Source organism: Mizuhopecten yessoensis, unplaced genomic scaffold (genome assembly GCF_002113885.1).
Source record: "Mizuhopecten yessoensis strain PY_sf001 unplaced genomic scaffold, ASM211388v2 scaffold8657, whole genome shotgun sequence".
NCBI classification, from domain to species: domain Eukaryota; kingdom Metazoa; phylum Mollusca; class Bivalvia; order Pectinida; family Pectinidae; genus Mizuhopecten; species Mizuhopecten yessoensis.
The window spans coordinates 509151-523082 of record NW_018407656.1 but is presented as its reverse complement, the minus strand read 5'-3'; the positions used below and the strand labels follow the sequence as shown (position 1 = coordinate 523082).

Genomic DNA, 13932 nt, shown 5'->3' with positions numbered 1-13932 from the left:
GGGGGGGGGCGGTTACTATAGATACGAAAATCTAGTGAGCAATGGGACAGGGCTCCTTAATCTCAATTCAAGTTCCTTTGAGTGACTACCAGCAATACTACTGTGTCTGTGATCTCCATCACAGGGACATGAGGATTGTTACAGCTGTATTTGAAACTAAACTTATATCATTTGGGGTGGGGTGGGGCATTTTACCGAAAGTTGATCTTATCCCCTACTCTGTGTAAAATTACTCAGAAAACCCACCTAGTTCAGGTCCAAATATAGTTTAAAGTTGTTACAAATTATCTCAATCATACACCTGGCTTCTGTTCGGACCAGGGAATCGCAGGCATTCAAAAACGTCGCTGTTCGGATTAACGAATTTAACCCTAAATTTCACTAACCTCCGGTAAAGACGTATTTCCGGGTGAATCTACTTCCGGTTAAATATATCAACTACACATGCACGTCACAAATCACTTTAAGACGTAAGATAGGAAAAGTCATTTTGTTCAAAATGAGACGTTCTAAATCGCACGGTATCTGAAATCTCGCCATCATTGTCCTAAATAACTAGAAATTGATCCGGTTACGCCTGTTTCCGACCACCAGAACGTGAGAGTCTGAACTTCCCGACCTCTTATATTTAGTGTGATATTTTGACACTTTCCGAAAACGACAATATCTACATATAACACTGTACTTCCGGCTAAATCTCTGTATCTCCATATCAGTACTTTTCTAGGCCTACAGGAGTCCAAATTCCGAGAAATTGGACCTCCAGACCACGTGGTCCCGAGGTACAAAACTATATAGATATGTATTAGTAGTTAATTGGCAATTAACACCATATCATTTACCTGTATGGTGGTCTTTACCACGACTGCATACCTGTCCCAGTTTGTTTCTAATAATAGCCCTTATCACACCCAGGTAAACACAGGTAAAACCCGTCTCCATTTTCCTTTGTTATGTCATAAATGCGGTTGGTGCATATGTTATATTTGCAATCTAAATATAAGATTTATAAAACTGTAACACAACGCGTCTGTTTGCTTTGTATAATCATAACTGAAAATAGATAATTAGCAATTTATAAAAACCTACTTTATAAATATCTTTAATTCGACCCCGGACAGAACAGTTCTAGTTAGAGTGTATTTCCACTATCAAACCTGTAATACATGTACCTGTAACCTGGCCTTATTTATGATTTATTATGACCTTATTTAGGTGATCGTCATTGCAACATCCCTCGCATCTGGGATATTCTCTCACAAATTTTACATTTGTAAATTAAACAAGTTTTTTAAGTTTCACAAATAAATATATTTTATACTGCAGAAAGTGGTATGCAGTCATGAGATACTTTGTACGGCCGAATGTGGCATATACGGTCGAATAATTTGTACAGCCCACAGGGACCTGATAATTTGTTACAGCTATATTTGGACCTAAACTATGGTCATTGGGGTGTCATATTTACCAAAAGACGTTAAAATATGTAAAATTACTCTGAACACCATAGTTTAGGTCCAAATATAGCTGAAACAAATTATCAGGTCCCTGTGGGATAGCCTACACCGCGTACCGTACTTCGGAGGAGAGACTATCTCCTAAAACCAGAGAGACACGTTATTTATTTGTAGAGAAACAAAAGTGTTGAGAGGGGTCATCTCTACTAACTTATAGCAGATAGTACCCACCCACCTACCCACACATTTGTTTCTGTACAAATGTTAACGTCCGGAATCAGCCGGTGCCCGGAAAGAGGGCTATAAGCCCTTTTTTCCAAATGTTATGGCATTTATAAATTCATTTACCATACATACCTGCAGCCGTGGAAACCGTTCATGCTGTTATCAGAAAAAATGTACTTCAGTCTGTATAATCAACATGTGAATATATTTCAAAACGTCCCGAATACATTTCATGTTTGATGTCAAGTTTGTGACCAGTGCACGACAGCTGTTTCACCTGTACGTCAGAGCGATGGAGAATTGTTAATTATACAGAATTCCTGATGCAGCGTTCGATTTTATTTGAATCAGTGTTGATTTGTTGATGCTGATCTGTAAATACTATAACCTCAGCTGGTCATTACCAGCGCCATGTACACGATGATGGCCCTGTCAATATCAAGTCATAGAACGAACAAAATTGCTCAGGCCTCGGTCAACTAACCGTTTATATCGTACATATCTGATCAAGCAGACTGACTTGTCATAATTACCTGTTTTTCTATGTCCGGATATTTTGTGTACTCTTCAATTAACACATATCCGGGTAGGATTAAAAACCATTTGTTATGTTTTGTTATGTTTTATTATTATTTTTGTCATTTTTTGTTATTTTGTTATTTTGTTTAACATCTAAAGAGAAAATATCGGTAGCATTTATTAACATACATCTGTAGTGTTTAGCTTGATAAGCAGTATTTTCACATGAAACGCTTTCCGTTGTCAGCTTCCGTAATATAATATCGGTGGTACATATGTATCAGGGAGACTAATATTGATATATATACATTTTTATTAATAAATCAAGGACGCAGTATTCTATTGGATGCAAACCACGTGATATGGTATTTTACATATGATCGATTTCGATGCACAGAGAAAACAAAAAACAAACAAAAACTAACAGTTTTATAGGTAACGTCTGGAAAAATCGATATGAATTTTTAAACGCAGTGCACTAGTTCAATCATATTTGTCTGGTCCCTTATTTACACATTAAATTACTATCACATTTTACTATTGATTCTTAAAATCTTTACTAGTATGTAAAGGAGCTTAATATACTTTAAATATTCCTTTATTTATAACTTCTCTGAGGACAGCGCAATTCCGGTTTTCTAAATGATGGAATGGCGGCGATGCTAGCCATGGGATTTCTGAGGGAATATACCAAACTGCATAAACTGGTAGTTGTTTTTCCCTACTTAACGTTGAGCATTTTGTGTAATCGCAACAGCTGGTTTACCCGCTGTCGGTGTAATGTGACCGGGCGGAATGCTGTGCTGAGTACCTTCGGCATGGTATTTCAGTGAGGTAGCACTCTAAAGTTGGCATCAAATCCACGCTAACACAACGAAGCAAATATACCAGCATATATACTGTCTCCACCACACAGACTAAGACTAAGGCACGTCATTAAATGACCTTAGCTGTTTTATTTCCTTGAAGCAATTTGAAGGCGCAAGGCATATTCATTTCTAATAAAAATAACAACGAGCATGGATCGTATTCCCATTCTCCTTGATGGTGTTTTAAAGATTGCAAGCTTGTTTCTTTACAGAAGATTTGTAGAAACAAAACAAACGTATGTGAGCTAACTGATATTCGTCGAATTTGACCCATGAACGATTTAACGGTAGACGTATTAAGTGCAGGCTATTTACCAGAACTGTTATCGATTACTTCCTCAGTAACTCTGTGTAATGGACAATCGACGTTCTGTAGTGTGCGTAATTTGTTTACGGGAAACAAAACGGACAACTGGGTAAGCGACGGACAAAATAATTGATTTGTAATTTTATTCATATTCACGACTTGTAAACATGTTTAAAACAAATAGCAGTGAGCGCGTACTGGGGTTAACGTGTCCACGTGACTCGATGAAGGTCATAGACGTCTTTTAAAATTTAGCACTCTGTGACCCCAAATGGCCCCGTCCAGCATCCACATTGGGGGTCAACGACTTCTTACGTATATATTCCAGTCCAATCATAGGCCGGTGATTACCCTAGCTAAGTTTCATCATAATCTGACAAAATATAATTGCGCACAACGTCATACTTTTCCTTAAGATGGTTTTATGTATACATACTGACCCAGTCCCGTCAATCCTGCTTAAGGTCGGGGTAATAAATCATGTTAAATACGACATTTAGTTATCATTGGGACTAATGTATTTTACTGTAACACAAATTAAACTGCAAGTATAAATTATACCAACAGTAAAGAGAAAAAGCGCGATACAGGGCTACATTGTAATCTCCATTCACCTTTGTACAACCGGCATCACCCAACACATTACAGTGGGCTACAAAAACCGCGAGCTTGAGCAAATCTCATCAAGTCTCGTTCCCACGAGATCTCTTAACCGATATTGTGAACTCTGAAATGACGTCATTGTCGGCTTGATGACCCAGTGGACTCGTTTCCAAAGTAAAAATCGACAGTATACCGGTTTTACTATTCAATTTACAGGATTCAGCGAGTACGATTTCGGAATCAGATACACAAAAGAGTTCCCAAAAGCAGACGACAAACATAGACTTTTATACGAAAGTATGGCGATAAAACGCTGCTATGGAAACGTAATACCCTTATAAGGTATATAACAAGAGCCATATTCAACGTGTTTCGCTCAAAAACTGCAGGATGTGCAATGTTTTTAAACTAGTGCTACCTACTGAAAATTGCTGAAAGTTTCGCGAACGGTTGTTTTAACCAACTTCTCTTCCAAATAACGCATTCGCGATGATTGGAATTCGCAAAGAAACAATGACAGTTACAATAGATATTCTTTATAACTCAACGCCGTCTTTCTTTTCAACGGGTGCACAGTTCGGACGTGAAAAGGTATGATTCACTTGCCCGTTCACGTGGGTTTTCTCCATGTATTCCGGTTTCCTCTCACATTAAGACCCCCTCCACCACGTTAACATCCGGGCCAACAAGTGTGACATATTATAAGTTGAAAAAACAGCATACTGGAAGGACTGAATATACTTCATATGGAAAAATATTGAAAATATTTCATATATTTAGACGACCTAACGCCCCTCTAAATAATGTTTTTGAACGACTTGTCAAACTAACAAGGCTTTCGTCGACCTGCTAGATACAAAGGTCGGTGATTAGCTGTGGACCTGGGTTTTACCCAAGTTTACATGTACAATGTAAACTGTACCCCGAGGTACCATGCAACCGATTACGGCCATCAATTGCATCGATCACACAGACACGTGACCAACGCACCGAGGTCACCTCTGTATCTTTGTTCATAAACCCGGTATCATGTCGTTGCGCAATACTTCTAACACTTGCATGGGTCACTGGTAATAAAATGGGACCTCATTAGTCCGAACATTTATAAGCTTTCAAAAAAACTATCAATAATACTGAATTATAGTATAATTATTTGATTACAGGGACAATTGTCATTTCAAAATATATACATATAAATCAAACCAGTTCCGGATATTTGAGACCGGATTTGATAGTTACATTTATCAAACCGGATGTTATAATTACCGGATGTGACTTGCTGGCAAGGCCAGCATTGGTAAAAACGTCTTGTGTGTATACATTGCTAAATAAAAAAAAGGTTTATCAAAAACATGCATGCAATGTGTGTAGGTTTCGAAACAAATTACACGCACATTCCGACATGACTTTATGACGTCAAGGGGGATTAAATGAGCAGATGCTACCAACAGTGGCAGCAACCCTCATATCTTGCTATTAACCTTGTGAGACGTTAGTTCAAGGCTACAATTACTTATATCGTTATACGCAACAACTCTTAAAAACAAGCAAACGATAAATGAGCGATCCCGATCACGAGCTTTCGTCAAACCACAGCAACATAACATGTACAATATTTTGATAGGGAGCGGTTCAGGCAAAATTAAATGAAGTGCAGATTATTTTGAAATTTACTTTTTTCAGTTGACATCCTTACTGGCTATGGATGGCGAATGGAAGCAGTGCAATACTTAAATTTACATGTGTTAATTAATATCTTAATCATAGACGATACTGTCTGGTCATCTGAATTTGGTAGTGTTATTTCTGGCATTATTATACAAGCTTAAATATATATTATTTGTTGTTCCTAGATAAACAAATTAACTGAACTTTCGAAAACTGTTGAATCAGCCAAATTTTATATTGAATAAGTAAACGATATAAATAGATGGTTTAAGATGAAGATTCTGGCAATTTTTGTCCAATAAAAAATGTTATACCGTGATGATCACAGAAAGGGTTGTTTTCTGTTAAAGTACAATCTATAAATGTTATCTGAAGACTTACCTTGCAGTAAAATCGTCCTGTTTGCCAGTTAAGACATCATATTCCAAGATGTTTATACCAAAGTTCCTCAAACAATAACATAGTAGGATCCACTTTTCACTATAGAGATTAGAGATAAAATATACTTATTTATAATTCCTTGATCCTCCATTGAGGCTGACGTACAAAACTGTTTGTGTACACATCAGGAACGTAAGCAGCTGTTCTGTTTGTAGTCCACTCCATAGGACCGGTATCACTGCCGACACAGTTAGTCACTCCATAGGAACGGTATCACTGCCGACACAGTATGTCACTCCATAGGACCGGTATCACTGCCGACACAGTAAGTCACTCCATAGGACCGGTATCACTGCCGACACAGTTATTCACTCCATAGGACCGGTATCTCTGCCGACACAGTTATTCACTCCATAGGAACGGTATCACTGCCGACATAGTATGTCACTCCATAGGACCGGGATCACTGCCGACACAGTATGTCACTGCATAGTATCACTGCCGACACAGTTATTCGCTCCATAGGACCGGTATCACTACCGACACAGTAAGTCACTCCATAGGACCGGTATCCCTACCTACACAGTTAGTCACTCCATAGGACCAATATCACTGCCGACACAGTTAGTCACTCCATCGGACCGGTATCACTGCCGACACAGTATGTCACTCCATAGTATCACTGCCGACACAGTTATTCACTCCATAGGACCGGTATCACTGCCGACACAGTTAGTAACTCCATAGGACCGGCATCACTGCCGACACAGTTACTCACTCCATAGGACCGGTAGCACTGCCGACACAGTTATTCCCTCCATAGGACCGGTATCTCTGCCGACACAGTTATTCACCCCATAGGACCGGTATCACTGCCGGCACAGTTAGTCACTCCATAGTATCACTGCCAACACAGTATGTCACTCCATAGGACTGATATCACTGCCAACACAGTAAGTCACTCCATAGGACCGGTATCACTGCCGGCACAGTTAGTCACTCCATAGTATCACTGCCAACACAGTATGTCACTCCATAGTATCACTGCCGTTACAGTAAGTCACTACATAGGACCGGTATCTCTGCCGACACAGTTATTCACTCCATAGGACTGGTATCACCGCCGACACAGTTAGTCACTCCATAGGACTGATATCTCTACCGACACAGTTAGTCACTCCATAGGACTGGTATCACTGCCGACATAGTTAGTCACTACATAGGACCGGTATCTCTGCCGACACAGTTATTCACACCATCGGACTGGTATCACCGCCGACACAGTTAGTCACTCCATAGGACTGATATCACTGCCGACACAGTATGTCACTCCATAGTATCACTGCCGACACAGTTAGTCACTCCATAGGACCTGTATCACTGCCGACACAGTAAGTCACTCCATAGGACCGGTATCACTGCCGACACAGTAAGTCACTCCATAGTAAGTCACTCCATTGGACTGGTCTCACTACCGACACAGTTATTCACTCCGTAGGACTGGTATCACTGCCGACACAGTTAGTCACTCCATAGGACTGGTATCACTGCCGACACAGTAAGTCACTCCATAGTGTCACTGTCGATACAGTATGTCACTCCGTAGGACTGGTATCTCTACCGACACAGTAAGTTTACCAAGCTGTTTGAACAACAGAAGGAACCATTTTTACTTTCGGCGCTCGATGACCGGAGAAAGTTTGACATAGGATGCTGATTATGTGAATATCCGTAGTATGATGAACAGATCATGCATTTGTTAAATAATTTCTATTTGAAACGCATGTCTCTACCGTAAACTACCTAATAAACGACAAGTCGTACTATACGACAGTTTCTGAGGATGTTATGAGTTGCGATACATGTTGTCCAGATAGCCGGGTAAAATATCAATAAACCATTCTGACACTTCATAACATTCTTACTTTTTAAATTGCCCTATTTACGCGAGGCCTAGAACGTTTGACAGATTGAAATGAGTCGGTGGACTTTGAAGTACAGTAAAACTGCCGATTATGGATAACCATTGCCGACTTCGGGATACCATTCGAGACTTTGGGGTACCATTGTCGATATTCGAGTACCAAAACCGATATTAGAGTACCAAAGCCGGCATTTGAGTACCACTTCCGACTTTGGAGTACCACTGGCGACTTTGGGGTATCATTTCCGATATTTGAGTATTACTGCCGAATTTAAGAGTACCATTGCCGACTTAGGAGTACCACTGCACACTTTAGAGTAGTATTGCCGACATTGGAAACCACTTCCGACTTAGGAGTACCACTGCCGAAATTGGAGTACCATTGCCGAAATTAGAGTACCACTGCCGAAATTAGAGTACCACTGCCGAAATTGGAGTACCACTGTCGAAATTGTAGTACCTCTGCCGAAATTGGAGTTTTCTACCGAAATTGGAGAAACAGCTTAATACAGTTAGTACTACTTCCGACAATAGAGTACCAATTCCGCCTTTTTGGTACAATGTACATACCAATGTCAATTTTTGGACATCTATAAATGTTTGGTCTCTACCATTGGATGTACGGTTTTATATATATAAATGACGCCAGTATCCGGATTAACGTTAAAGACAAGCAAGTCTGGAAGTCCTGTATATTATGATGACGTGATTATCATGTCCTGATTTCTTGATGATTACGACCTCCCTAGCAGATTTCAGTTTTAATTACTACATGCTGGAGCGGGGAACATTAACTCCCCTCAAATGCGTTTGTTCATTACTCGATTGTACACTTTAAATAATTTGAATTCTTCGATTTTTTTAACTCGATGCAAATCGCTACATGTATGATCTCACACGGCGTTTTGCAATTTTCTATTACAAAACGCCGTAGTGGTCTTTATATGACCCGGAGTTAGCGAGGACGTTAATCAATCACAACACGTGTTTGACCAATCATCCCATATCTCATCTTAATACATACTACCACAATGAAAAGTATTTAATCTCTGACAAAGTGCATATGGCAATAATAAATAGGTCTCTGACGTAACCATGTTCGTTACACTAGTTGATCACACAGGGACATGCTAATTTGTTTGAGCTATATTTGGACTTAAACTAAGGTGTTCAGAGTAAATTTACATGTTTTAATGGTTTAGATCATTTTCTGGTAAAAATGACACCACCCTATGATCATATATATTCCTCCAAAAACACACGCCATTTCAGAGTTTCAAAGTTTTTCACAGTCATCGTGCTATATTTTTGTATATTAATGAGGTTGACGTAAGCCTCGTGCCGAAACATGCAGTGGACACAGGGACATGATAATTTGTTACAGCTATATTTGGACATTAGCTATGGTGTTCAGAGTAATTTTACACGTTTTAGGTGTATGGGTCATATATCATTATTTGGAGTGGCATTTTTAACGAAAAATTATCTAAACCCCTTAACGTGTAAAGTTACTCTGAACACCTTAGTTAAGGTCCTAACATATAGTTGTAACAAATTATCGTGTCCCTGTGTCCCGGAATGCACTACGGTTTACAAAAAAGAGGACCTTGCAAGTCAGCGGACCAGACTTATGTACCGTCACAAAACTCGGGTGTCCGAGTAGAATTTACCTTTGTACAATATGTGAACATCTACCGTGAATCGTCACTGGGCGATAAGTTGATTAACTCGTATCCTTGGTGGACACGAAATACAAAACGTACTCTTACATACATACTCTGCACACGTGTAGCAATCTATTTAAAACATGGTGGTTCAAATGTCCGTTGTTTTGAATAATAATATCCCACAACACCACTTCGCCGAAAAAGAAAGCTTGGGATGTTGCAATGGTCAACAGCAACATGATAACTGGAATAAATCGTCTATAGACGAAATGAGTAGTTGTATTCAAATTCAATATCACCAAAACATACTTCATGGATGTTGATTCGAATGTTAATTAAGATTAAAATTACCAATAGAAATAAATTTTATTTATTTTACAGCAATAATGAAACAAGTTATTGCAATTTACATCAAGTTCATATAAACGGAAACAGGAAGTACATCCCTAGTTGAAAATCCAAAAAAGGGAGACAGTATCACAATTTCCGCATATTCTAATGTTTAATATTAAACTGATGAATATTGTATGCTTATTATTGACAGAACAGTATGTTCTTTCAACATTAAAGTATTTCAAAGCAATCCAGACATTAATTCAGTTGTTTTTTAATCAATGAGTCACATGTATCCATTTTTCTGTACTTCAGGAAACCGGCTACCTATTTCACTACTGTGAAGTTTTTCAAGAACGATAACTCTTGTATGCACTTACTATGCGTTTATGGTTTTATTATAAAATGTCAATTTTTAATCGTTTATAGATAATGAATTTTACACAATTTCGGCATTTATGAAATTGATATACATTAATGCAATACTTATCTATACTAGCATCATTTTTATTGACATTATTTTGCAAAAAAAATGTGTGTTTCATTTTTTTTCCAGCATTCACTCCTTTTTACATAAATTTCCATTTAAAATCCTTAAAATTCTGTCAACCTATAATTTTTTTTGTAGCAGAAAATTTTCTTTACTTCAAAGCAATATTACTACAAAATTTGAATAAATTCTACTGAGAAATGGCGACACAATCCTATTACCTTAACCACTCCTTCATGCCCGGGGGTAGCGCGCAGGGGAAGAATCTGGAGTACCTCGGGGAAACCTGCGTGGTCCTGCGGCAGGTAACCCTATAGCGTTTCACATCCAATCGCAGAATCGAACCCCGGTCGTTTTGGTAAAAACAAAAACGGGGTAAAATTTGCTTATAATTAATTATGCAAATATCGCATTTTAAATTCGAAGTTGCATACAGTTTCAAATTCCCACTTTCACATCTGAGCAAATTGAATGTGTGAATGACTGAATTAATAAGTGAATGAATAAGCCTATGGTCAATCAGTAGGAAATAAATCAATATTGTTTAGGACAATGTCACGAATATCGTTTAAAATGGATGAGGGTAAATATATAGACTAAAGAACATTGTGACCATTTTGTAGTGTCGATAAATCGAACATAGGTATGGATCATACCTATCACGAAGTATTTGATATTGTGCTTGTGATCAGATGTACATGTTTATAACATGTTGATTGAAACTGAAAACAGGTATTTTTCTTTCTCTTGAAAAAAGTTACATGTCGAGTTTCCCAAAACATCGACAAAAATGGACGTGTTTGCTGTAAATTATTAACGTAGTTGAGATATTGGAACTCCCGATGATACGCCTACCCCACAACCCGTCCCCTCGGCAATTATGACGTATATCTGTAAGTATGATATTATGATTTCCCTAACCCTATAAACGATGCCGATTGTTCAGTAAATCTTAACTCGACGTATTTTGACAGAAATCAATAAAGTGTAGATACCTAATTGTCTATCTACACCTGTATGTACCTTATACATTGTAGATACTGATTATTGTCTAAACATGTACATGTTTGTAAATGCCAATTACATCTCTATAGATGTCCTATTTCCCCGTAGACTTCACTACTCGTGAGGTTGTTTGTCATTTCCTGTATAGACAGCGCGTTGAACTCTCCCGTAGGATCAATTCAACACTGATGGATACAAGCCTTTTATAATAATCGACAAGGCAGTTAAGAATAACTCGTTAGAGGTTCGGCGTTACAAGATTTTCAAAACATTTTAAAAGGTATCTAATATTCAAGTGCAGAAAGGTCACATCAACAATCAGTCATGTACTATATAACAGTTATCTACTATCTCAAGGTCAAATTTACCGCCTTGATTAACACTGATATACTGTCTCAAGGTCATATATATACGGTCCTGTATAACAGTTATCTACTATCTCAAGGTCATATCTACAGTCCTTTATAAATGTTATCTATTATCTCAAGGTCATATGTACATTCCTGTATAACAGTTATCTACTATCTCAAGGTCATATCTACAGTCCTGTATAACAGTTATCTACTATATCAAGGTCATATATACAGTCCTGTATCAAAGTTATCTACTATCTCAAGGTCATATGTACAGTCCTGTATAACAGTTATCTACTATATCAAGGTCATATATACAGTCCTGTATCAAAGTTATCTACTATCTCAAGGTCATATGTACAGTCCAGTATAACAGTTATCTACTATATCAAGGTCATATGTACAGTCCAGTATAAATGTTATCTACTATCTCAAGGTCATATGTACAGTCCAGTTTAACAGTTATCTACTATCTCAAGGTCATATATACAGTCCTGTATAACAGTTATCTACTATCTCAAGGTCATATATACAGTCCTGTTTAACAGTTATCTACTATCTCAAGGTCATATATACAGTCCTGTATGACAGTTATCTACTATCTCAAGGTCATATCTACAGTCCAGTATAACAGTTATCTACTATCTCAAGGTCATATCTACCGTCCAGTATAACAGTTATCTACTATCTCAAGGTCATATCTACCGTCCAGTATAACAGTTATCTACTATCTCAAGGTCATATAAACAGTCCTGTATAACAGTTATCTACTATCTCAAGGTCATATCTACCGTCCAGTATAACAGTTATCTACTATCTCAAGGTCATATGTACAGTCCTGTATAACAGTTATCTACTATATCAAGGTCATATGTACAGTCCAGTATAACAGCTATCTACTATCTCAAGGTCATATATACAGTCCTGTATAACAGTTATCTACTTTCTCAAGGTCATATATACAGTCCTGTATAACAGTTATCTACTATATCAAGGTCATATGTACAGTCCAGTATAACAGTTATCTACTATCTCAAGGTCATATGTACAGTCCTGTATAACAGTTATCTACTATCTCGAGGTCATATATACAGTCCAGTATAACAGTTATCTACTATATCAAGGCCATATGTACAGTCCGGTATAACAGTTATCTATTATCTCAAGGTCATATCTACAGTCCTGTATAACAGTTATCTACTATCCCAAGGTCATATATACAGTCCTGTATAACAGTTATCTATTATCTCAAGGTCATATCTACAGTCCAGTTGAACAGTTATCTACTATCTCAAGGTCATATGTACAGTCCTGTATAACTGTTATCTACTATCTCAAGGTCATATGTACAGTCCAGTATAACAGTTATCTACTATCTCAAGGTCATATATACAGTCCTGTATAACAGTTATCTACTTTCTCAAGGTCATATATACAGTCCTGTATAACAGTTATCTATTATCTCAAGGTCATATCTACAGTCCAGTATAACTGTTATCTACTATATCAAGGTCATATATACAGTCTAGTATTACAGTTATCTACTATATCAAGGCCATATGTACAGTCCGGTATAACAGTTATCTATTATCTCAAGGTCATATCTACAGTCCAGTTTAACAGTTATCTACTATGTAAAGGTCATATCTACAGTCCAGTATAACAGTTATCTAATATATCAAGGTCATATCTACAGTCCAGTATAACAGTTATCTAATATATCAAGGTCATATCTACAGTCCAGTATAACAGTTATCTACTATATCAAGGTCATATATACAGTCTAGTATTACAGTTATCTACTATATCAAGGCCATATGTACAGTCCAGTATAACAGTTATCTATTATCTCAAGGTCATATCTACAGTCCAGTTTAACAGTTATCTACTATGTAAAGGTCATATCTACAGTCCAGTATAACAGTTATCTACTATATCAAGGTCATATATACAGTCCAGAATAACAGTTATCTACTATCTCAAGGTCATATCTACAGTCCAGTATAACAGTTACATGTTACTCAAAGAATTATGTCAATGCCACACATTGAATTTGGTAACATCGACCCTTTGAAAGTATTAAATACTTTTTTATCATATACATTGGTACGATTAATAAAACCCAGTATCA

General features: G+C 37.5%; 1 protein-coding gene across 5 annotated transcripts in view; it reads right to left on the bottom strand.

Moving 5' to 3' along the window:
* Nucleotides 1–13932, bottom strand: part of LOC110456323 (kinase suppressor of Ras 2-like) — a 48640-nt gene that overhangs the window by 19398 nt on the left and 15310 nt on the right. Inside the window, exon 1 of one of the 5 annotated variants that reach the window (XM_021506995.1) lies at nt 6030–6221. The exons of 3 other annotated variants lie outside the window; for them this stretch is intronic. The gene's annotated coding sequence lies outside the window, so the exon portion shown is untranslated. Of the gene's footprint in view, nt 1–842; nt 910–6029; nt 6222–13932 lie in introns of those variants that run through there. One more of the 5 variants, XM_021506996.1, reaches the window with a different exon arrangement.